Source organism: Artemia sp. Qi Xiang Cuo, chromosome 4 (genome assembly GCF_049724085.1).
Source record: "Artemia sp. Qi Xiang Cuo chromosome 4, ASM4972408v1, whole genome shotgun sequence".
In the NCBI taxonomy this organism is placed as follows: Eukaryota; Metazoa; Arthropoda; class Branchiopoda; order Anostraca; family Artemiidae; genus Artemia; species Artemia sp. Qi Xiang Cuo.
This window is the reverse complement of record NC_142797.1, coordinates 49,157,280-49,184,156: the sequence shown is the minus strand read 5'-3', so window position 1 is coordinate 49,184,156 and position 26,877 is coordinate 49,157,280. Positions and strand designations below refer to the sequence as shown.

Genomic DNA, 26,877 nt, shown 5'->3' with positions numbered 1-26,877 from the left:
GGTTACTTGGCAATGTCACCCTGATATCTGCAAGCTCTATCCGACAGATATTGAAATATGTCAAATTCTTTTTGATATCCTTGAAAATAATATAGCATTAAAATTTTCAACTGACAAAGTGGTTAATTTCTACCTTGGCGGCTTGGATTATTGTGAAATCAATTACAGGGACACAAGAAAGCATGGGCATTCGTTATACTGTAGCCCAAATGAGGGATGTCAGAGCTATTTGCGTTCTCTAAGGGCACTAGCTCCACATTTTCCTGTCTTGAACTGTTTCATTAATAGCGTATATAAGGCAGTATCAAAATGTAAGATTATACAACTTATTAATCTACTAAAAGTCGAGGGCTCGTACAAGGAACTAAGTCATTACATAGAAGAAGTGTCAAGTAGACTCTGTCGTAATAATAGTCAAGACTTCATTTACGGTGATAGCAATATTAGAGTTTCTGTGGATGAAAATACAATAATAAAATTATTTGGTGAGAGCCTTGATAAGGTAGCTAACATTAGGGATGTATACCCCACAATGCATTGTGACAGTTGTGAGCAGATAAAGACAAAATACCAATTGAAGAGTCTAAGATCCCTTTCAAATAAGAAAGGTTTTGATGTAATGATGGCCACGATTTTAGAACACCTACAACAGGACATACCCAAAGATGACAGAGAACAACTAATTCAATGTACAGGTTGGAAAGAGGATGTCATAGATTCATTCTCTGTCTGTGATTACTGTGCTGGAAAAATGTTGAAAAGTCAGGAGAATGTCCGATCAGTATTAAATAACCTTCATATAGACTGTACACCGGAATGTATAAAGTGTTTAAATAATTTTGAAATGGCAATGATTCAATTTGTAATGCCTTGTCTTACGATCGTCAGATTAGGGCAAGTAACTGCATTGAAGAGACCTAGAACAGAACTTGTTGACGCTCTTAAGGGGAGAATAGTATATCTACCTGTTGATGTGCAAGCACATGCAGATATTCAGCCTGAAAAACTTCTTAACATTGATAGTTTTGTAGTCATTGTCAATGGTCAGCCTACTTACAACAAGAATGTTTGGACTGCACTAATAGATCTGAGAAAAGTCCATGAAGCACTGTTGTGGTTAAGAGAGAACAACAGTCTCTATAAAACAATACATGCATACACCCTAGAAGATTTAAAAAAAAATACTTGAAGCCCGTCTTGCTGAAAAAGCGGTTGGTGTTGATAATTTACCTGAAATACCGGAAGCTGCAATCCTTCAGAAACTGACAGAAAGCGCAAAATCTACATTGGTTGAACATTTTTCTGTCCAGCCTCTCAATTCAGCGGTTCCAAAAGACTTCATTGAAGATTTTAAGCAAATGAAAGATCTTGGTACTGACCAATTTCAAATCAAGAAACTAAAAGGTGTGAGCGAAGACTTATTTCAGGAAGAACTTGATCTAAAAGTGTTTCCAAATCTTTTCCCGAAAGGCAAATATGGCTTGCGTGACAAGGCAAGACCATTTCGGATTAGGAATGCAGAATATTTTAAATCAAGGCTTCTTAGCAGACATACTAAGTTTCGTCTTGACAAACAGTTTCTTTTTCACAGCTTCCAATTGCAAGAATTCTCTTACATGTGTAATAGCGTTGGTCATATGTTGCGGACTGTGAAACCAAATCAAAATGCTCGTCAATTTATAGACAGGCTTCATTCCCGTGATGGAGAGATGGAAGCGACTTTGTTTTCTGTTCAATCAAAAATCAGAGGATCTCAGCAGTATTTTCAATCTCTTTCCTATAAAGTAAAGTCAATGATTGAGCAATTGGGTCCACCGACTTTGTTTCTGACAGTTTCATGTGCTGAGTGGTACTCTCCTGAATTTATTGACTATTTACGGACTGTCCATAAGAACTTACCTGTTGTGGCAAAAATGACCCAATCAGAGTTGACGTGTCTAGATCCAATTGCAGTTTCCATGCACTTTGACCAAAAATGGACACCTATATTTAATGAGCTAATTTGTTCAAAGACAAATCCTTTGTTTGGTAAAATTAAGGATCATTTCTGGCGTATCGAGTATCAGAAACGAGGTGCGCCTCATGTACACTGTGTGTTGTGGATTGAAGATGCTCCTATTATTGGGAAATCAACAGCGTCTGAAGTGATTCAGTATATCAATAGTATTATAACTTGTGAAATACCAAATAGATTGACTAGTCCAACTCTTCACAAACTGGTCAAAGACCATCAAGTGCACCGCTGTAATACATACTGTCAAAGAAAGTATAAGAGAAAAAGAGGAAGATGGGTTACGTATTGTAAGTTTGGCTTTCCTCGTCCTACAAAGGAACGAACAGAATTATATGACATCCTTGACTGCTTGGCTCATGGTACAAACCGTAAAAAGCCAAGAAAAAGAATATATCATCTGCTTCGAAGAGATGACGAGCGTTATATAAATGACTATTCTCCTGCGTTACTTATTGCTAATCAAGCAAACATTGATGTTCAATATATTGGCCATTTGGGCTCTAAATTACCGTATTACATTACCGATTACATGACAAAAGCAGAGAGTGTCGAAATAGAAGCAATGTGGGAGGAAGTAAATAATGCATGCAAAAGTCTTGGTCAACGAACTATGTCCTACTTGTTGAAGTCCATAAAAACCCGTCAAGTTGGAGCAGTTGAAGCTGATGATAGGCTTCTTGGTACTAAATTGTATAGTATTTCTAGGTAATTTAGATATATTGACCTTGCGAAAAAGAGCGAGGTGAAGAGGACACTGAGAAGGTATGAGGAGCTTGAAAAGCTTGCTAAAAACGATCCACAGAGTAGTGATTTGTACATTGCCCACTGGGTTATTGATATCTACCCTAAAAGACCGGAACATATGGAAAATATCAGTCTTTTTTAGTTATTGTCTTGGTATGAACGGGAGCGTAATGGTACTGATGATAATATGATGTTAACTGACGGGTCCTTCTACCTCAGAAAAAGGCTTTTTAAACCGTATATCATACAGCACAGAAAGGTAAACACATTTGAAACTGACGAGGAGAAAAATGCTTACTATGGAGATCTTTTAAAATTGTTTAAACCTTGGAGACATGAAAATGAACGAGTAGTCAGTGGAAATAGCAACTACAAAACCTACTGTGTTGAAAGTGTAAACTATCCCAACATGGTAGCTTACCACGAAAAATTTGTTGTTAAGAGGAAAAGCGATATAGAATTTGAAGAAAGGGTCCGAGAACGTGCAAAAGAAATTCTGAAGGCAGAAAATATTGATGAAAACATTGAAAATGACCCAGAAAATGTAATTCAGGGAGGAGTCATTGACAGAGCAGCAGATGCTATGGAGGATTTGTTAGACGCAAACAAACAGATTTTAAATGATGACACCGAAGACAGGTTGAAAAATGATTATGAGTCGCTCAATATTGATCAAAAGAGAGTTGTTGACAAAATTTGAGACTCAGTTACCAAGCGCACTGGTGCAACATCTTTGAAGTTGATTGTATCTGGATGTGGGGGTACAGGAAAATCTAGGGTTATCAGTGTCGTGAGAAGACTACTTTGCAACAAGTTCAAGAATGAAGATTGTCTCATTGTAGTTATGGCACCTACTGGTATTGCTGCACATAGCATAAATGGTTTAACAATACATAGTTGTTTAAGTTTAGCTATTGATCAGGAAAACACCACAAAATACACACCTCTCTCCACTGAAAAACTTCTCACTTTGAGAAAGACACTTAAGGAGACAAGAGTTTTTATTATTGATGAAATTTGTATGGTTTCGTCTCTTCTTTTAATTACAATAAAGAACGACCTCTTGCCTATACTAAATTTTATACGCCAGTTATCCGGGTTGCAGCAGTAGCTAGCAACCTAGTAAGAGACGATCACCTCCAATGTTAAGAAATATAAAACCCCCCAACTCCTAAAAAAAGAGTCAGATCAAAACAAAAAGTACACCATTAGAACCGCCTTGTCCGAATCCTCTATAAAGGAAACTTACCGCCCTTTGGCTTGAATAACAAAGAAAATATATTGGCTTGAAAATCAAGAAAATAGACTTTTACCATGTTATTCTCCACAAACGGGATATTTTTTTCTTTTTTCTTTTCCACAGATAGCTTGGCACTGGAACATCGTAGAGGGTTGTTCAATAGCTCATTTTAAAGGAAATTAATTGGGTTATTACATAAAGGACGAATATAGCTCATCATAAATGGTGTTTGTCAATTATCCGGGTTGCAGCGGTAGCTAGCAACCTAGTCTGGGTTGCAGCGGTAGCTAGCAACCTAGTAAGAGACGATCAAGTCCAATGTTACAAAATATAAAAACTCATAGTTCCTAAAAAGGAGTCAAAACAAAAAGTTACTAAAACTGAAACCCCTGTATAGGAAACTTTCAGTCCCTTGGCTTGAACAGCAAGGGAAATATATTAGCTTGAAAATCAAGAAAATTACATTAAAATACGATCATTGGAATAACATACCACTGCATACATTGGACTTAGATAGCTACTTGATTGCTTGAGGATCGTCTCTTACTATTTCAAAGAAGAAAAAGTTACAATAAAGAACGACCTCTTGCCTATACTAAATTTTATACGCCAGTTATCCGGGTTGCAGCGGTAGCTAGCAACCTAGTAAGAGACGATCACCTCCAATGTTAAGAAATATAAAACCCCCCAACTCCTAAAAAAAGAGTCAGATAAAAACAAAAAGTACACCATTAGAACCGCCTTGTCCGAATCCTCTATAAAGGAAACTTACCGCCCTTTGGCTTGAATAACAAAGAAAATATATTGGCTTGAAAATCAAGAAAATAGACTTTTACCACGTTATTCTCCACAAACGGGATATTTTTTTCTTTTTTCTTTTCCACAGATAGCTTGGCACTGGAACATCGTAGAGGGTTGTTCAATAGCTCATTTTAAAGGAAATTAATTGGGTTATTACATAAAGGACGAATATAGCTCATCATAAATGGTGTTTGTCAATTATCCGGGTTGCAGCGGTAGCTAGCAACCTAGTCTGGGTTGCAGCGGTAGCTAGCAACCTAGTAAGAGACGATTAAGTCAAATGTTACAAAATATAAAAACTCATAGTTCCTAAAAAAGGAGTCAAAACAAAAAGTTACTAAAACTGAAACCCCTGTATAGGAAACTTTCAGTCCCTTGGCTTGAACAGCAAGGGAAATATATTAGCTTGAAAATCAAGAAAATTACATTAAAATACGATCATTGGAATAACATACCACTGCATACATTGGACTTAGATAGCTACTTGATTGCTTGAGGATCGTCTCTTACTATTTCAAAGAAGAAAAAGCCGTAGGCTTTTACCTGTTTTACTACTTAAGAACGACAAAGATGTAAATTCTCTCAGTCTTGATTAGAATAATGGTTAGATCGAAGCAAGCTATACGCAATTTGAAAAAAACAGTACTACACAAACAACAGAGATAGTATCTTGAAAAGAGAAAAGCAAAGATATTCAACCGACCAGGCGCATCGAGAAGTAAAAATTGAGAGAGCAAAACAAAGGTATTCAACCGACCAGGCGTATCGAGAAGTAATAATTGAGAGAGCAAAACAAAGGTATTCAACCGACCAGGCGTATCGAGAAGTAATAATTGAGAGAGCAAAAAAAACAGCAAGATGTGTTATCACAATGATGTAGTTTCTAGACATGCAAAAATTGAGACAGCCCAACAAAAGATCAAGGAACGGTATGGTAATGATGAAGATTACAGAGAAGCAACAATTGAGCAGGCTAGACAAAAGAGCAAGGAACGGGTTGATAATGATAAAGATTACCGAAATAAACATAAGAAAAAAGTTGCTACCAGAATAATGGGTAGATACTGGGGTGAAAAAAACTATAATGAAAAAATTAAATTCTCTGCGAGGTTGTACCGAAGAACGCATAAGGACAAAGGGAAAAATTACATTCAGAAATACAAGAAGATGGCAAAAATGCAGGCTGATCTTTGTAAATTGAGAAACATTTTACGCATGTTTTATCGGTATCACGAAAAGTATTCAAATATAATAAAGAACGATCTCTTGCCTATATTAATTTGTATCAAAGTTACTATATTTAGCTAGGATGTAACTGAGTTTCTTTTTTAAACTTTACATTTAAGAGATACTACTTTAAATTCAATATATTAAAATTTTTATATATAATAATATTATTTAACTACGAACTGCAAAAATATTTATGATGTCTGAGCAACAATTTCAATTTTTTAATTCAAACCAGAGAAATACCTGAAAATTTAAAAATTAGTTTGGGTATTCTTTCGCTGAAAGTGACTCGTTGGGCTATTTTATCAGTTGTATCCGGGTTGCAGTGGTAGCTAGCAATCCGGGTTGTAGCGGTAGCTAGCAACCTAGTAAGAGACGATCACGTCCAATGTTAAGAAATATAAAAACCCATAACTCATAAAAATAGTCAAATCAAAACAAAAATTACGCCATTGGAACCGCCATGTCTGAAACCCCTGTATAGGAAGCTTTCTGTCATTTGACTTTAACAGCAAGAAAAATATATTGGCTTGAAAATCAAGAAAAGTGGCAGCTACTACAGCATTCTGGCTAAACGGCATCTTTTTTCTTTCTTTCTTATCCACAGATAGCTTGGCACTGGGACATCGTAGAGAGTTGTTCAATGGCTCATTTTAAAGGAATTCTCTAGATTTAGTGCCATTTGTACTTATTTTTTTTTTAAATATAATCTATTTTTTACAAAAAACTTTACGACACAGTGATGAATTTTTGAATACAATAATTTAGAAACGCAAAGGTTGAACTCAATTTTACAATGATAGCTCATATATGCGTGAAGATGGTGGTTATGCAATAACCGTTGCCTGGAAGTTATATAATAGTATTATGGTGTGTATTTATAACCCTGTTAAAATGTTTGGTAGAAACAGCCTGTATGTATGGGTTTTACTTACTTCATGATTCTGCATAAATTCAGCCAAACAAAAATCAACAAAATCCTAATATTTTGCCTCGTCCTTGCAGTAGTTATTGGAATTACGTTTTACGCATGTTTGTTATATTGGAAACACCTTTTTAAGGGGGAAAGGAGGACCGGTAGGATTCAAACCTATACTTATTAAGGGAATCTGGGTTCCAGACCTCAGACGCCTTAGACCACTCGGCCAAGCCCCCTTAAAAATACTAAATTTTGATAAGGGATATGCTTATGATTGTGTTTGTATTATGTTATGATATGTTAATTTCTTTAATGCAGTTTAAACAGTTCGTGGTAACGAACAATATAGTAAGAGCAACTCGTCTCAATAGTAATCCAGGTTGCAGCGGTAGCTAGCAACCTAGTAAGAGACGATCACGTCCAATGTTAAAAAATATAAAAACCCATAACTCCTAGAAAAAAGGTAAGATCAAAATAAAAAGTTTACCATTAGAACCGCCATGTCTGAAAACCTTGTATAGGAAACTTTTGTCATTTGGCTTGAACATCAAGGGAAATATATTGGCTTGAAAATCAAGAAAATCTATAATAAAGATCGAACTCTTCCCTATACTAACTTGCATACGCAACTTCACTATAGTTAAGATTACAGTATTTATATTATACATCATTATAGATTATAAAAGGTTCAAATGTTCGAAGATTATAGAGTTAAAAATTTTCCCACACCGGGAATCGAACCCGAGCCTGTTAAGTGAGAGTTAACTATCCTAGCCACTAGACCATATGGAACCATAAAGAAGTATGATTTAAGAGCCATATGCATATTATTATTTCACCATATCAATTATAATAAGGCCAAAACAAAATCGTCGACTTGCAACCTTACTTTTGACACATTAGTTAAATCTTCATCAGGCTTAAAAAATTTTCTGCTAGTTTTACATGAAAGAACGAACCTTAGCCCATAGTAGCAGAAATAAGAATATCTAGGTTGCAGCGGTAGCTAGCAACCTATTACATAATCCGGGTTTAAGGGGTAGCTAGCAACCTAGTAAGAAACGCCAAATTAAAAGATGATCATTAGAAGAACAAACAATTGCTTATATTGGACTTAGTTAGCTGCCTGATTCTTTGAGGTTCGTCTCTTACTATTCCAAAGAATAAAAAGCCGTAGGCTTTTTCCTGTTTGTAATAATACATTAAAAGATATATAATAAATTTATAATAAAGATCGACCTCTTGCCTATACTAAATAAAAATCTATTACATACATTTGATTTAGTTAGCTACTTGATTGGTTGTTATCCGGGTTGCAGCGGTAGCTAGCAACCTAGTAAGAGACGATCACGTCCAATGTTAAGAAATATAAAAACTCATAACTCCTAAAAACGGAGTCAGATCAAAACAAAATGGACACCATTGGAACCACCTTGTCCGAAACCCCTTTATAGGGAAATTTCTATTCCTTGGCTTGAACAGCAAGGGAAATATATTGGCTTGAAAATCAAGAAAATTGACTTTAACCACGCTATTCTCCCCAAACGGGATATTTTTTTCTCTTTTCTTTTTATCCAGAGATAGCTTGGCACTGGAACATCGTAGAGGGTTGTTCAATAGCTCATCCTAAAGGAAATTAATTGGGTTAAAAATCTATAGTAACTAAAATAAATTATTTCTAAAAGAGAATAAATTTTTCCAATAAAAACTGTATTTTTGATGAAGTGACGTCATAATTACTATATAAGAATTACATTAATCAGTCCATAGTAACTGAAGTGTTATTAGGAACCATTATAGAGATGAGGCTTACAGTACTCAAAGGTTACTGTTTACAATGTGTTGAAAAGATATTAAGACTATAATTGGAAAACCACACCATTGCATACATTGGAATTATTTAGCCACTTGATTGTTTGAGGTTTTACAATAAAGAACGACACCTTGCCCATGTTAACTGAAACATAAATAGAGATTATGTAATTTCTATCAGTATCATGGCTGTAGAGATGGCTGAAACCTAGTTACAATAAAAAATGATCATTGGAATTATAATAAAGATCGAACTCTTCCCTATACTAACTGGCAATCGCAACTTCACTATAGTTAAGATTACAGTATTTATATTTTTACATTAAAAGACGATCACTGAAATAACAAACCATTCCATACATTGGACTTAGTTAGCTACTTGATTGTTTAAGTTTCGTCTCTTACTATTTAAAAGAAGAAAAAGCCGTAAGCTTTTTCCTGTTTGTATTTATAGTTAAAAAACGAACTCAAGTTCAAAGAAACTGAACACTGTGGTTCATTCATATTATCTTCATTATTTTAGCTAGAATGTAAATAAAAAAGTTTCTTTTTTAAATTTTAAATTGAAAAGATAGTGCTTTTAATTCAACATATTAAAAGTTTTCCCCGACGGGGAATCGAACCCCCTTTTCCCAGTTAACAAGTGGGCATACTTACCATTAGACTATCGAAGACTTATAAAATAAAAGTTACATATAAGATATGATAATAATTTTTTAATCCGGGTTACATAAGGGCTCGATTATCGAATTTTTATAATAAAGAGCGAACTCTTGCCTATAATAGATTAGATACTCAATTTAATTATAGTTAATAATATCCGGGTTGCAGCGGTAGCTAGCAGCCTAGTAAGAGACGATCACGTCCAGTGTTAAGAAATATAAAAACCCATAGTTCCTAACAGAGGAGTCAGATCAAAATAAAAAGTACACCATTAGAACCGCCTTTTCCGAAACCCCTGTATAGGAAACTTTCTGTCCCTTGGGTTGAACAGCAAGGGAAATATATTGGCTTGAAAATCAAGAAAAGTGGCAGCTACTACAACATTCTGCCTAAACGGGATATTTTTTTCTTTTTTTTTCTTTTTTTTTCTTTTCCAGAGATAGCTTGGCACTGGAACATCGTAGAGAGTTGTTCAATAGCTCATTTTAAAGGAAATTAATTAAGTTAAAAATCTGTAGTAACTAAAATAAATTATTTCTAAAAGAGAATAAATTTTTCCACCAAAAACTGCATTTTTGATGTCTTTTCACACTGCAGTATTTCAAACATTATACCAGCGGTAAGATTTGAACCCACGCCTCCGAAGAGACTAGTGGCTAACACCAGTGTCTTGGACCACTCGGCCAGGCTGCCTCTCATAAATAATATGTATGTGAATCTTGGTTGCAGCAGTAGCTAGCAACCTAGTAAGAGACGATCAGTCCCATGCTAAGAAATATAAAAACCCAAAACTCAGAGTCAGAGTCAGAGTCAGAGTCAGATCAAAACAAAAGTACATCATTAGAATTACTTTGTCTGAAACCCTACTAGATAAATAATGAATGTCGTCATAGCTTTATATTAGAGCTATGACGTGAATAGAAAATCCGGGTTGCAGCGGTAGCTAGCAATCCAAGTTGCAGCGGTAGCTAGCAACCTAGTAAGAGACGATTACGTCCAATGTTAAGAAATATAAAAACCCATAGTTCCTAACAGAGAAGTCAGATCAAAACAAAAAGTACACCATTAGAACCGCCTTGTCCGAAACCCCTGTATAGGAAACTTTTTGTCCCTTGGCTTAAACAGCAAGGGAAATATATTGGCTTGAAAATCAAGAAAAGTGGCAGCTACTGCAACATTCTGCCTAAACAGGATATTTTTTCTTTTTTTTCTTTTTTCTTCTTTTCCAGAGATAGCTTGGCACTGGAACATCGTAGAGAGTTGTTCAATAGCTCATTTTAAAGGATTATAATAAAGAACGACTTCTTGCCTATACTAAATTTTATACGCCACTTATTTATAGTATAGGTTAGTAATTCAACAGATAGATTGGTACTGGAACATCGTAGAGAATTGTTCAATGGCTCATTTTAAAGGAAATTCATGGGGTTCAAAGCTCTTCTAATTAAAATAAATCCGGGTTGCAGCGGTAGCTAGCAACCTAGTAAGAGACGATCACGTCCAATGTTAAGAAATATAAAAACCCATAGTTCCTAACAAATGAGTCAGATCAAAACAAAAAGTATATAATAAGGAACGAACTCTTGCCTATAATAACTTGTATAGGCAACTTAACTGTAGCATAGGCTTGTACATTATATTTAAAGTCAATAAATTAAATATTCCCTTTAACGGGGAATTGAACCCCGGTCATTTACATAAGGGATCGATACTGCAAACGATAATGTTGTAAATATCGTCGGTATCATTGTTTTATTGACAGCGGAATTACAGTCCAAAAGAAATCGACCCCGGGTGGCTTTTAACCATTAACCTTTCGGTTAACGGCCGATCGTGCTAGCCACTTGCAAAACGACGCTTGAATGATAGTTGTAAAATTAAGAACATGATATTTAAAGGATCAATGCAGTTCATTATAAATGGAGACTGTAAGTTTCATCGGATATAGCTGAAACCTGGTAAAGAACAAGCCACGGCACATAGAAAATAAAAGTTAAGATAGCCCAAGCATCGTCTCTTGTTACTCCCACTAAGAAAAAGCCATAGGCTTTTCCTGTTTGTAATCCGGGTTGCAGCGGTATTAAATAAAGTTAAATAAAAGATCGATGTGGTTCTTTATAAATGGAGACTATGTAAGTTTCATCACATATAGCTGAAACATAGTAAAGAACAAACCTCGGCACATAGTAACTAGAAGTAAAGATAAAACAAGCATCTTTGGAAAAGTTTTACGTACTCCGGATTGAAACGATAGCTAGCAACCTAGTAAGAGACGATCACGTCCCATAGTAAAAAATGAAATAGCACATAACTCCTTAACATAGAGTGATCAAAATCCCGGTTGCAGCGGTAGCTAGCAACCTCTAAGAGACGATCACACCCAATAGTGAGAATAAAATAACCGATAACTCCTAAAAATAGAGTCAGATTAGACAAAAAGAACACTATTGAAACCGCCTTGTCCGAAACCCCTATTTAGCAAACTTACCACCCTTGGCTTGAACAGCAAGGAATCAGGGTTGCAGAGGTAGCTAGCAACCTAGTAAGAGACGATCACGTTCAATGTTAAGAAATATAACAACCCACTACGTATAAAAAAAAAGAGTCAGATAAAAACAAAAAGTACACCAATAGAACCGCCTTGCCGGAAACCCCTATATAGGAAACTTTCTGTCCCTTGGCTAGAACAGCAAAGAAAATATATTGGCTTGAAAATTAAGAAAAGTGGCAGCTACAACAGCATTCTGCCTAAACGACATCTTTTTTTCCTTTTTTCTTTTTTTTCTTCCACAGATATTTTCATTCAGGGAATACCTTCTACGTGATAACCTATTCCACGCACGTTGAATTTCCTGCATAGTCCCTAGAACGATTAAGCAATTGATTACATTTTTCAAATGTCTGGAATAATTTGCATACAGGGACAAAATTGATTGCTGGAAATTGGTTACATTTGACATGCACCTGGTTGTTAAAACGCTATTAATTTTCTAACGTGACTTAGACAATGCTTTGTAAGACACAGACTTTTTATTGTACATAAAAGTTTTATTTAAAAAAAACATTATAAAATAATGAAATCACAGAAGAAAACAGTTAAAACTCAACAAACAGAAAAACAAAATATGAAAAGCTGACACAGGATAGAATATGATTTTTAACAGCAAAATATCTAGAATATGGCTTAGGAATGCTGAGGGGTACCAGATGACTAGTCATAGTGTGGCACCGGGGCGTGAATTGACATGGTGTATCGTAATAAATGATCTTATTTCAGCTGAAATTCCAAATTCCAACGATCCATATTAAGAGTATTAGTCTTAAAGTGGATGATTTATAATCCGTTTGGGAGTTTAGATCCAAATGCGAGTTGTATGATTAATAAAAATCGAAAATTCTACTGCCGCTTCGACTTTACAAAGCAGTACAATTCAGTCATATCTCTAGCGGATGCTGAAAAACCAAAGTATCGACGTCGTTATTATCCCAAATTAGACGAAATGAATAGAGAAGAATTTTTACATGAGCGTGCTGTTTATGCAAAAGATTCTAATAATACCCGAACTACTCGTAATAATCGTCATTTCACCATATATAATCCTCATATGCTTTAAAAGTACGAATGTAACATAAATGTCGAATATTTTGGAAATATAGTTCCAATAAAGTATCTATATAAATACATCTACAAGGGACATGATTGTGCTTCAATCAAGATTGTTGAAAATAAACCGTGCATGGTTTACAATGAAGCAGGAACCTATGTAGAAGGACGCTGCATTACACCAACTGAAGCATGCTGGCGACTATTTAATTACGATATCCAGAAAAAAAGCCATTTCGTTCAACGTTTAGATGTTCATTTGCCAGTACGTTATCGAATGCAAAATATCAGCCAAACCCAAGAAGGTTGGGTAGATATTGGACAACAAGGCTCAATGATGGAAGCGTATTTTTGACACAACAATGCGTTAAAAAAATGAAAAAGAAGAAATTTCTCTATTATTGGAATATGTCTGAACACTATGGATGGAATGTTAATACCAGTACATGAGAACAAAGAATCCGTCGATTACGCGTCATTGAACGAATTCACAACGTAAATTTTGCTGCTTTTCCCGAGTGCTTCTATTTACGAGTACTTTTGTATCATGTGAGGAATGCAACAACTTTTGAAGATCTTAAAACAGTTGATAACGTTGTATATTCCACATACAAAAGAGCATGCCGGGCTCATGGCCTTGAATTCGATGATAAACAATGGTTCGACCTAGAAGAATCAGCACTGTCCAAAATGCCTTCTGTAATGCGAATATTCTTCACACAGATTCTTGTTTTTGGTAATCCTGCAGATCCAAAAGTTCTTTGGGAAAGATTCAAAAATCAGTTGGAAGAGGATTTCATTTTGCATGCAAGACGAAATAATTTATTTAAGGATCTTGCAGTAAAGCGTACTTATCGTATAATTGCATCGAAGTTCAATAAGAAGCCATTAGAAGGTCGAAATTTTAGTTTTTGGGTGGAACGATACGTCATGGACAACATTGAGACCCATGAAAATGACCAAAGCTTGGAATTTTTAAATTCTAGTGAGTCAGCTGTCACTGGTGATAGTATTTATCGGCCTCTGCAAGGAAAACAGCTTGAAACTGTTGGCAATATTTTACAGACTGTCGATCCTAATTATTTTGGGAAAAAATATTTTTTCATAGAAGGACCAGGTGGTACCTATAAAACATTTGTTTATAAGACCTTGTATCACATTTTGTGTCGAAAAAATTACACAGTACAATGTATGGCTTATACAGGAATAGTATCAACTTTATTACCATTTCGACTAACAACACACAAGACCTTCGACTTGAAAGTTCCACTTTCCTCAGATTATGTTTCCTCTATAAGACCTGGTTCAAGCAGAGGTTTAGAATTAGCTCAAGTAGATGTTTTCCTGCTTGACAAAGCACCCATGCTTCCCAAGTATGGCTTACAAAATATGGATCAGTTGTTGCGGTCCATTGCGAATCCAAACCTACTATTTGGTGGGAAATTTGTTGCTGTTGGAGATGATTTCCGACAGTGTTTACCAGTTCAACCCAGAAACAACCGCAGTGAAACACTCGATTTGTCAATAAAAAAAGTCATCTTTGGAAAAATTTCAAACATGTTGCCTTTGAGGAAAATATGCGGGTCGATAACAGGAAGCATTTGCGAAGTACATCCTCGAACTGAGAAATGGAAATATTCCTAAAAATGAACTTCATGAAATTAAATTATTGGAAGACATAATTTCCAGTGGCAATTTAATTGAAGAAGTATTTGGAGAATGTTTGTCCAAACAAAGTTTCGGTCATAGGCAGCGCGCTATAGCTGCCTAAGTAAAGAACGATGTGGGCACAATGTGTTGTTTTTTTTTTTTTTTTCCATACCCGGGCACTTCGTATCGAAGGAGTCGTCGTAGAAACTTCGAAAAGGGCTCATTCGATTGGAAATTGGAGTGGCTAGTGACTTTTTAATAGTGGAAAGTGATTGGTGGGCAACTAGGTCCCCCCCCACGCCCATCCGTCCCCCAAACATATCCAATCAAAATTATGAGATAGCCATTTTGTTCAGCGTAGTTGATTTCCAGATATAAAATATGTTTTTGAGGAGGGAAATCCTCCACCCTCCTCAGGGCAAGGGTTGTAAGTTATGACCTGGGGGCGTATAAGGTTTTAATAGAAGGTGTTGCCGTAGAGACTTCAAAAAAGACTCATTCGATTGAAAATTCAAAGAGCTAGTGCCCTTTTTAATATTCGAAAGTGATTGGTTTACAATAAAGAACGACACCTAGCCCATGTTAACTGAAATTTTATAATAAAGAACGACGTCTTGCCTATACTAAATTTTATACGCCACTTAATTATAGTATAGGTTAGTAATTCAACAGATAGGTTGGCACTGGAACATCGTAGAGAGTTGTTCAATTGCTCATTTTAAAGAAAATTAATGGGGTTAAAAACTTCTTGTAATTAAAATAAATTATTTTTATTACATTAAGAAATTTTGATTATGTTCCTTAAGAAATTACATTAAAAGACGATCATTGGAATAACAAACCATTGCTGACATTGGACTTAGTTAGATACTTGATTGTTTGAAGTTCGTCTCTTACTCTTTCAATGAAGAAAAACCCCTAGGATTTTTCCTGTTTGTAATCATATAGAATTTAAAAAACCAGCTGCAACTGACGTCATTACATAAAAGCTTGATTTAGTTCATTAAAACGTGGGATTATATAAGTACCATCAATGTCATGGTTGTAGAGATTGCTAAAGGCCTAGGAAAGAACAAACCTGGGCATAGTAACTAAAAACTTTACAAAGGGCTGTGGTTCGTCCTTTACTAGGTTGCAGCTACTCCTGCAACCATGATGGTTGTAACATCTGGTTATGACATCACACATTACTTTTAACAAGTTTTCTATAATAAGGAATTATATGGGTTGTAGCGGTTGATAGCAACCTAGTAAGAGACGATCATAGTCAATAGTACCGGGTTGCAGCGGTAGCTAGCAACCTAGTAAGAGACGATCACCTCCAATGTAAAGAAATATATCCGGGTTGCAGCGGTAGCTAGCAACCTAGTAAGAGACGATCACCTCCAATGTCAAGAAATATAAAACCCCCCAACTCCTAAAAAAAGAGTCAGATCAAAACAAAAAGTACACCATTAGAACCGCCTTGTCCGAATCCTCTATAAAGGAAACTTACCTCCCTTTGGCTTGAATAACAAAGAAAATATATTGGCTTGAAAATCAAGAAAATTGACTTTTACCACGTTATTCTCCACAAACGGGATATTTTTTTCTTTCCGCTTTTTCTTTCTGCTCAGCTAGCTGGGCACTGGAAAATCATAGAGAGCTGTATAATAGCTCATTTTAAAGGAAATTGCAACATCTAGTCACTTTTGTATTTAAAAATAAAATACTTTTTAAAGTAGAATCAATTTTGTCAAAAAAATTGCATTTTTGATGTATTTTCATACTGCAGTCTTTTCAAAGATATTTGAATTTTGAAGCAATAAAACAGTCCATGTAATGAACTCTATAGTAATAATAGCTACTTGTCTCAATAGTAACCGAAACTCCTGGAACCAAAATTTTCTTTTTTGGCTTAATCGCTAAAATTATTATGTAAACTGCAAAAATATTTATGATGCCTAATCAGTAATAGTAATTTTTTAATTTAAACAACAAAAATACATGAAAATTCTAAAATTAGTTTTGCTTTTTGTCTCCTGGAAGATTATAATAAAGAACAACCTCTTGCCTATACTAAATTTTATACACCACTTGCTTATAGTATAGGTTAATAATTCCACAGATAGCTTGGCAATCGAAAATCGTACAGAGTTGTTCAATGGATCATTTTAAGGGAAATTAATGGTTTATCCGGGTTGCAGCGGTAGCTAGCAACCTATTAAGAGACGATCATGTCCAATGTTAAGAAATATAAAATCCGGGTTGCAGCGGTAGCTAGCAACCTAGTAAGAGACGATCACGTCCAATGTTAAGAAATATAAAAACCCATAGTTCCTAACAGAGGAGTCAGATCCAAACAAAAAGTACACCATTAGAACCACCTTGTCCGAAACCTCTATAAAGGAAACTTACCGCCCTTTGGCTTGAATAGCAAAGAAAATATATTGGCTTGAAAATCAAGCAAATTGACTTTTACCACGTTATTCTCCACAAACGGGATATTTTTTTCTCTTTTCTTTTGTATCCAGAGATAGCTTGGCACTGGAACATCGTAGAGGGTTGTTCAATAGCTCATTTTAAAGGAAATTAATTGGGTTAAAAACCTTTTGTAACTAAAATAAATTATTTCTAAAAGAGAATATATTTTTACACCAAAAACTGCATTTTCGATGTCTTTTCACACTGCAGTCTTTCAAACATAATGGTATACCAGCGGTAAGATTTGAACCCACGCCTCCGAAGAGACTGGTGGCTAACACCAGTGCCTTGGACCACTCGGTCAGGTTGCCTCTCACAAAAAAAAATATATATGTGAATCTGGGTTGCGGCAGTAGCTAGCAATCTAGTAAGAGACGATCAGTCCAATGCTAAGAAATATAACAAAACTCCTAAAAATAGAGTCAAATCAAAACAAAAGTACATCATTAGAATTACCTTGTCTGAAACCCTACTAGATAAATATTGAATGTCGTCATAGTTTTATATTAGAGCTATGACGTGAATAGAAAAACACGAAAATATATTGTTGTTTCTGAAGACGTCATGAAATAATATCATTGCGCTATGACGTCAATAAAATCATTACGCCGTGACGTCATAATTACTATATAAGAAGCGTCAGAAGTGTAAATGTTCTCATTCATAATTACATAATGGTTTCAATCAAGCAAGCTATACGCAAGTTGAAAAAACAGTACTACACAAACAACAGAGATAGTATCTTGAAAAGAAAAAAGCAAAGGTATTCAACCGACCAGGCGTATCGAGAAGTAATAATTGAGAGAGCAAAACAAAACAGCAAGATGTGTTATCTCAATGATGAAGATTATAGACATGCAAAAATTGAGACAGCCAAACAAAAGTTCAAGGATAGTTATCACAATGATGAAGATTACCGCATCAAATATAAGAAAAACCAAAAGCAAAGGTATTCAATCTTCCAGGTGTATCGAGAAGTAAAAATTGAGACAGCCAAACAAAAGATAAAGGAGCGTTACTGGTGTGACAAAATCTATAATGAAAAAATTAAATTCTCTGCGAGGTTGTACCGAAGAACGCATAAGGACAAAGGGAAAAATTACATTCAGAAATACAAGAAGATGGCAAAAATGCAGGCTGATCTTTGTAAATTGAGAAACATTTTACGCATGTTTTATCGGGATCACGAAAAGTATTCAAAATTACAGATTAAAATTCTCTTTGAAAGAGCGGATGCTGTTGAAAAGTCGGCTAGAAATTCTTTGGCAAAGCTTCATAGTAATATCCAAAAGAAATGTTGTCAGTTTAACGAAAAGCTTCCAAGGTATGGATTGGCAACTGCGGAACAGTTTATAGATGCAAAGGAAAATGTTCGACAACACAGTGAATATACGGAGGCGTACTTCTTTGAAAATTCGTATATTAATTTTGGAAGGAGCAATTGCAGTTTATGTAGCAGCAATAAAAATATATATACAAGCATACCTATCAACAGCGAAGGAAAAGCAATGTTTTTCAATTATGGCGAAAACGAGCCTGTTAGGGTTATTAGTAAATGTGTTTGTAAGACTAATGATTTAGAACAAATTCCTGGAACACCGACTCAAGAAAAAAGCATTTCTAACTGTGTTTTAAACAGTTCTTTTAGTTCTTCTGAATATTTGGCAAAAAATTCTCTGTGTAGTAGAACAAACTGTCCTGAAAAGTACGAGACAACTATTGAAAAATGCTCTGAATCTAGATCTGACAAGGAAATTATGATGGCTGAAGTCACCTATAACAATCTGAGTAAACATTCAAAACCAAAAATCGGGCAGCAGGTTACTTGGCAATGTCACCCTCATATCTGCAAGCTCTATCCGACGGATATTGAATTATGTCAAATTCTTTTTTATATCCTTGAAAATAATCTAGCATTAAATTTTCAACTGACAAAGTGGTTGATAAATTATTGCAATCATTTGTCAAAATTATAATTAACTATAGTATAGGTTAGTAAAGTTTACATAAAGGACCGATAGATTTTATCATGATCCGGGTTGCAGCGGTAGCTAGCAATCCGGGTTGCAGCGGTAGCTAGCAACCTAGTAAGAGAAGATCACGCCCCGTAGTGAAAACTAAAGTAACCCTTAACTCCTAAAAACAAATTCAGATCGAAAAAAGAAGTACACTATTAGAACCGCCTTGTTCAAAACCTTTTTATAGCAAACTTACCGTCCCTTGACTTGAATAACAAGGAAAATATATTGGCTTGAAAATCAAAAAAATTGACTTTAACCATGGTATTCTCCATATATGGCATCTTTTTTCTTTACGTTTTTCCGGGTTGCAGCGGTAGCTAGCAACCTAGTAAGAGACGATCACGTCCAATGTTAAGAAATATAAAAACCCATAGTTCCTAAAAAAGGAGTCAGATCAAAACAAAAATACACCATTAGAACCGCCTTGTCCGAAACCCCTGTATAGGAAACTTTCTGTCCCTTGGCTTGAACAGAAAGGGAAATATATTGGCTTGAAAATCAAGGAAAGTGGCAGCTACTACAACATTCTTCCTAAACGGGATATTTTTTTCTTTTTTTCTTTGTTTCCAGAGATAGCTTGGCACTGGAACATCGTAGAGGGTTGTTCAATAGCTCATTTTAAAGGAAATTAATTGGGTTAAAAACCTATTGTAACTAAAATAAATTATTTCTAAAAGAGAATAAATTTTTCCACCAAAAACTGCATTTTCGATGTCTTTTCACACTGCAGTCTTTCAAACATAATCGTATACCAGCGGTAAGATTTGAACCCACGCCTCCGAAGAGGCTGGTGGCTAACACCAGTGCCTTGGACCACTTGGCCAGGTTGCCTCTCATAAATAATATATATGTGAATCCGGGTTGCAGCAGTAGCTAGCAATCTAGTAAGAGACGATCAGTCCAATGCTAAGAAATATAACAAAACTCCTAAAAATAGAGTCAGATCAAAACAAAAGTTCATCATTAGAATTGCCTTGTCTGAAACCCTACTAGATAAATATTGAATGTCGTCATAGTTTTATATTAGAGCTATGACGTGAATAGAAAAACACGAAATTATATTGTTGTTTCTGAAGACGTCATGAAATAATATCATTGCGCTATGACGTCAATAAAATCATTACGCTGTAACGTCATAATTACTATATAAGAAGCGTCAGAACTGTAAATGTTCACAGACCTGGCGTATCGAGAAGTAATCAAACAAAACAGCAAGATGTGTTATCACAATGATGAAGATTATAGACATGCAAAAATTGAGACAGCCAAACAAAAGATCAAGGAACGGTATGGTAATGATGAAGATTACAGAGAAGCAACAATTGAGCAGGCTAGACAAAAGAGCAAGGATTACAATAAAGAACGACACCTAGCCCATGTTAACTGATACATAAATTGGGATTTCCGGGTTGCAGCGGTAGCTAGTAATACAGTAAAGAACGAACCTTACCCCATAGTAACAGAAATAAGAATATCTAGCTTGCAGAGGTAGCTAGCAACCTATTGATTACATATTCCGGATTGCAGTGGTTATAATAAAGAACGACCTCTTGCCTATACTAAATTTTATACGCCACTTAATTATATTTATAATAAAGAACGACATCTTGCCTATACTAAATTTTATACGCCACTTAATTATAGTATAGGTTAGTAATTCAACAGATAATTTGGCACTGGGACATCGTAGAGAGTTGTTCAATGGCTCATTTTAAAGCAAAATTAACGGGGTTAAAAACTTCTTGTAATTAAAATAAATTATTTTTATTACATTAAGATTTACAATAAAAGACGATCATTGGTTATTACATTAAATACATAAAGGACCAATACAGTTCAGTATAAACGGGGACTATGTAAGCTTCATCAGATATAGCTGAAATCCGGGTTGCAGCGGTAGCTAGCAACCTAGTAAGAGACGATCACGTCCAATGTCATCCGGGTTGCAGCGGTAGCTAGCAACCTAGTAAGAGACGATCACGTCCAATGTTAAGAAATATAAAAACCCATAGTTCTTAAAAAAAGAGTCAGATCAAAACAAAAAGTACACCATTAGAACCGCCTTGTCCGAAACTTCTGCATAGTAAAATTTCTGTCCCTTGGCTTGAACAGCAAGGGAAATATATTGGCTTGAAAATCAAGAAAAGTGGCAGCTACTACAACATTCTGCCTAAACGGGATATTTTTTTCTTTTTTTCTTTTTTTTTCTTTTTTTGTATCCAGAGATAGCTTGGCACTGGAACATCGTAGAGGGTTGTTCAATAGCTCATTTTAAAGGAAATTAATTGGGTTAAAAATCTATAGTAACTAAAATAAATTATTTCTAAAAGAGAATAAATTTTTCCACCAAAAACTGCATTTTGATGTCTTTTCACACTGCAGTCTTTCAAACATAATCGTATACCAGCGGTAAGAATTGAACCCACGCCTCTGAAGAGACTGGTGGCTAACACCAGTGCACAGTTTTCTACGATGTTCCAGTGCCCCGCTATCTGAGGAAAAAAAAAGAAAAGAAGATACTATTCATGCAGAATTTCGTAGTTGCAGCCACTTTTCTTGATTTCTTACATAGAAGATTGATATAATTCATCATAAATGGGATCACTCAATCCCATATAAAATTCATTTTAAAGTCTAGGCAATGAATACATTTTTCAAATCAAAGTTCAGTACTTATGGCTTTCTGCCCCACCACGACCAAGTCCTCCTGGTCCAAAGAGTGAAGAATAGCATGGAACATGGCAATAAGGTTTTCCGTCTGTTTGAGCATGGCTTCCCGGAGTTAGCACTTCATTGCTTTTCTCACACCTCAAACATTGCCTATGCCATTCTTTATTAAGCGATACTTTCCTTTCAGTAAAATACACAGGTTTATTACAACGCGGACAGTTAGGCATCTTCAATATTATATATTTATTGCTCTACAATGACGAGTCAATGTCACGCGTCGAGTAGCAAGAACTTAACAAAAACAGAACTAATTTTAAAATTTTCAGGTATTTCTCTAGTTTGAAATAAAAAATAAAAATTATTTCTCGGACGTCATAAATATTTTTGCAGTTTATATAATGAACTGAAAACTAAGATAAAATAAAAAACTGAATTTCTTTTCTTCGGAAATATAGCACAAAAGATGCGCACTTTAGAAGTTCATCCAAAACAATTTTGTTGACAGATTTGATACAAAACCACTTTTACATCTGAAAAAGAATCATTACTAATTTTGTGTGTAAATTTAATTGTACAAGTTTCTGTGTCTGGTGTTGGATCACCAGAATTATTATTTATTCTATTAAATATAATTTATACAAAATACTTGGGGGGGGGGGGTCAAAGCTGGAGCCAAATTTCCCAAATAAAAAGAAAATTACAGAGAAAACTGAAAAATGAGGCATATAGTAATGAAAAAGGTAAAGATCATGGTTGCAGCGGCCGCTGCAACCTAATAAAGAGCGAACAACAGCCCATAGTAACCAAAAGTTAAAAAGCACGTTTTGAATAAAACTGTCTTGTGAAAGAAATTGCCATCTGACTCTGAATCAGGAATTGTAATAATTGTTTCGTTTAATCTTAAAAGTAATAGTTTCTTGCAAAAAGAAATTTATGGTGATTTCGAAAAAGAGCCTGAAACCCCTCGAAAATGGTGTCAGATCAAAATAAAAGTGTACCATTAGAACCAGCATCCGGGTTGCAGCGGTAGCTAGCAACCTAGTAAGAGACGATCACGTCCAATGTTAAAAAATATAAAACCCCCCAACTCCTAAAAAAAGAGTCAGATCAAAACAAAAAGTACACCATTAGAACTGCCTTATCCGAATCCTCTATAAAGGAAACTTACCGCCCTTTGGCTTGAAATACAAAGAAAATATATTGGCTTGAAAATCAAGAAAATTGACTTTTACCACGTTATTCTCCACAAACGGGATATTTTTTTCTTTCCGCTTGATTTTTTTCCTCAGCTAAAAATTAAAAATAAAATACTTTTTAAAGTAGAATCAATTTTGTCAAAAAAATTGCATTTTTGATGTATTTTCATACTGCAGTCTTTTCAAAGATATTTGAATTTTGAAGCAATCAAACAGTTCATGGTAATGAACTCATGGTATAGTAACAATAGCTACTTGTCTCAATAGTAACCGAAACTCCTGGAACCAAAATTTTCTTTTTTGGCTTAATCGCTAACATTATTATGTAAACTGCAAAAATATTTATGATGCCTAATCAGTAATAGTAAGTTCTTAATTTAAACAACAAAAATACATGAAAATTTTATAATTAGTTTTACTTTTTGTCACCTGGAAGAAAAATTTTTTTCATCTCAGTTCAAAGTTATTATTGTATCCTGGAACCAAACTTTTTTTGGTTTGTAACCCGTAAGCCATATTATTGTCTTATAATTGCAATTATTTTAGTTTTCAGTCCAGAATCGCTAAACTTATTATGTAAACTGCAAAAATATTTATGATGTCTCACCAATAATACTAATTTTGTAATTCAAACAAGATAAATACATGAAAATTTAAAAATTAGTTTTTTTTATGCTAGGTTATAGATACTCGACACGGGGTATTGTGTACTAAATAATTTTAAACCTTGAAAAAATATGGTCTCACGCGAGTGGAAAAAAAGAAAGAATAACCAAAAACAATATCAAAATAGAGCAATCCAAATTTCTACTAATAAAAAACTTTACTACAAAAAAATAAAGCTAACATCCTGAAATATAGGAAAAGTTTATTTAAAAGGGATAAAAATGCCACCGAACGCAATAAAGCTCGAGCACACGTAAGGATTGCTACTAAGATGTCTTGTGATCCAGGATTTAAGAAAATGAAATATGACAGAGCAAAACAGAGGTATGTTACGGATCAGGGGTATCGAGAAGGGAAAATTAAGACAGCCAAACAAAAGAGCAAGGAACGGTATGATAACGATATAGATTACCAAAACAAACATAAGAAAAAAGTTGCTACCAGAATAATGGGTAGATACTGGGGTGACAAAAGCTATAATGAAAAAATTAAATTCTCTGCGAGGTTGTACCGAAGAACGCATAAGGACAAAGGGAAAAATTACTTTCAGAAATACAAGAAGATGGCAAAAATGCAGGCTGATCTTTGTAAATTGAGAAACATTTTACGCATGTTATTTCGGGATCACGAAAAGTATTCAAAATTACAGATTAAAATTCTCTTTGAAAGAGCGGATGCTGTTGAAAAGTCGTTTAGAAATGCTTTGGCAAAGCTTCATAGCAATATCCAAAAGAAATGTTATCAGTTTAACGAAAAGCTTCCAAGGTATGGATTGGCAACTGCGGAACAGTTTATAGATGCAATGGAAAATGTTCGACAAACAGTGAATATACGGAGGCGTACTTCTTAGAAAATTCGTATATTAATTTTGGAAGGAGCAATTGCAGTTTATGTAGCAGCAATAAAAATATATATACAAGCATACCTATCAACAGCGAAGGAAAAGCAATGTTTTTCAATTATGGCGAAAACGAGCCTGTTAGGGTTATTAGTAAATGTGTTTGTATGACTAATGATTTAGAACAAATTCCTGGAACACCGAGTCAAGAAAAAAGCATTTCAAACTGTGTTTTAAACAGTTCTTTTAGTTCTACTGAATATTTGGCAAAAAATTCTCTGTGTAGTAGAACAAACTTTCCTGAAAAGTACGAGACAACTATTGAAAAATGCTCTAAAACTAGATCTGACAAGGAAATTATGATGGCTGAAGTCACCTATAACAATCTGAGTAAACATTAAAAACCAAAAATTGGGCAGCAGGTTACCTGGCAATGTCACCCTGATATCTGCAAGCTTTATCCGACGGATATTGAATTATGTCAAATTCTTTTTGATATCCTTGAAAATAATAAAGCATTAAAATTTTCAACTGACAAAGTGGTTAATTTCTACCTTGGTGGCTTGGATTATTGTGAAATCAATTACAGGGACACAAGAAAGCATGGGCATTCGTTATACTGTAGCCCAAATGAGGGATGTCAGAGCTGTTTGCGTTCTCTAAGGGCACTAGCTCCACATTTTCCTGTCTTGAACTGTTTCATTAATAGCGTATATAAGGCAGTATCAAAATGTAAGATTATACAACATATTAATCTACTAAAATTATAATAAAGATCGACCTCATCCCTATACTAACTTGCATAGGCAACTTCACTATAGTTAAGATTACAGTATTTATATTGTACATCATTATAAATTATAAAAGGTTTAAATGTTCGAAGATTATAGAGTTAAAAATTTTCCCACACCGGGAATCGAACCCGGGCCTATTAAGTGAAATTTAACTATTCTAGCCACTAGACCATATGGACACTAAAGAAGTATGATTTAAGAGCCATATGCATATTATTATTTCACCATACCAATTATAATAAGGCCAAAACAAAATTGTCGACTTGCAACCTTACTTTTGACACATTAGTTAAATCTTCATCAGATATCATATAAGAACTGGAGAGGTGTCAGACTCCAGACAGTCGGAAGTAAAGTTCTATATCAGATTATACTTAGTAGGATTCAGACTCAAGTGGTACAATAAAGAACGACACTTAGCCCATGTTAACTGAAACATAAATAGGGATTATGTAATTTCCATCAGTATCATGGTTGCAGAGGTGTCCGAAATCAAGTAAAGAACAAACCATTATAGTAAAGAACATTTCATGTTAAAGATTAATCATTGATGCCATAATCATAGTTTGTAGCCAGGTCGTCTCTTACTATTCCAAAGAAGAAAAAGCCGTAGGATTTTTCCTGTTTGTAATCATATAGTAAAGAATGATATGATGCCTATGGTTTAATAAACGGTTATATAAATTACAGTAAAGAACGATCTCTTGCCCATAGTAACTGATATACGCTGGTTCCAGGGGTAGTCCGGGTTGCAGCGGTAGCTAGCAATCTGGGTTGCAGCGGTAGCTAGCAACCTAGTAAGAGACGATCAAAAGTAACCCATAACTCCTGAAAAAACAGTCAGGTCAAAACAAGAACTACACTATTAGAACCGCCTTGTCCAAAACTTCTATATAGCAAACTTACCGTTCTTTGGCTTGAATAACAAAGTTACATTAAAGGACGATCATTGGAATAACAAACAATTGCATACATTGGAATTAGTTAGCTACTTGATTGTTTGAGGTTCGTCTCTTACATTTTCAAAGAAGAAAAAGCCGTAGGCTTTTTCCTGCTTTCCAGGTTGCAGCGGTAGCTAGCAACCTAGTTAGAGACGATCACGTCCAATGTTAAGAAATATAAAAATTACATTTAGAGACAATCATTGGAATAACAAATCCGGGTTGCAGCGATAGCTAGCAACCTAGTAAGAGACGATCACGTCCAATGTTAAGAAATATAAAAACCCATAGTTCCTAACAAAGGAGTCAGATCAAAACAAAAAGTACATTATAATAAAGAACGACCTTTTGCCTATAATAAATTTTATACGCCACTTAATTATCCGGGTTGCAGCGGTAGCTAGCAACCTAGTAAGAGACGATCACCTCCAATGTCAAGAAATATAAAACCCCCCAACTCCTAAAAAAAGAGTCAGATCAAAACAAAAAGTACACCATTAGAACCGCCTTGTCCGAATCCTCTATAAAGGAAACTTACCTCCCTTTGGCTTGAATAACAAAGAAAATATATTGGCTTGAAAATCAAGAAAATTGACTTTTACCACGTTATT

The 26,877-nt window shown here is 34.9% G+C and overlaps 1 pseudogene; it reads right to left on the bottom strand.

The window, feature by feature from the left end:
• Nucleotides 1-21,827: 21,827 nt before the first annotated feature.
• LOC148953184 (cysteine-rich protein 1 pseudogene) lies at nt 21,828-22,058 on the bottom strand (annotated as a pseudogene).
• Nucleotides 22,059-26,877: the final 4,819 nt, after the last annotated feature.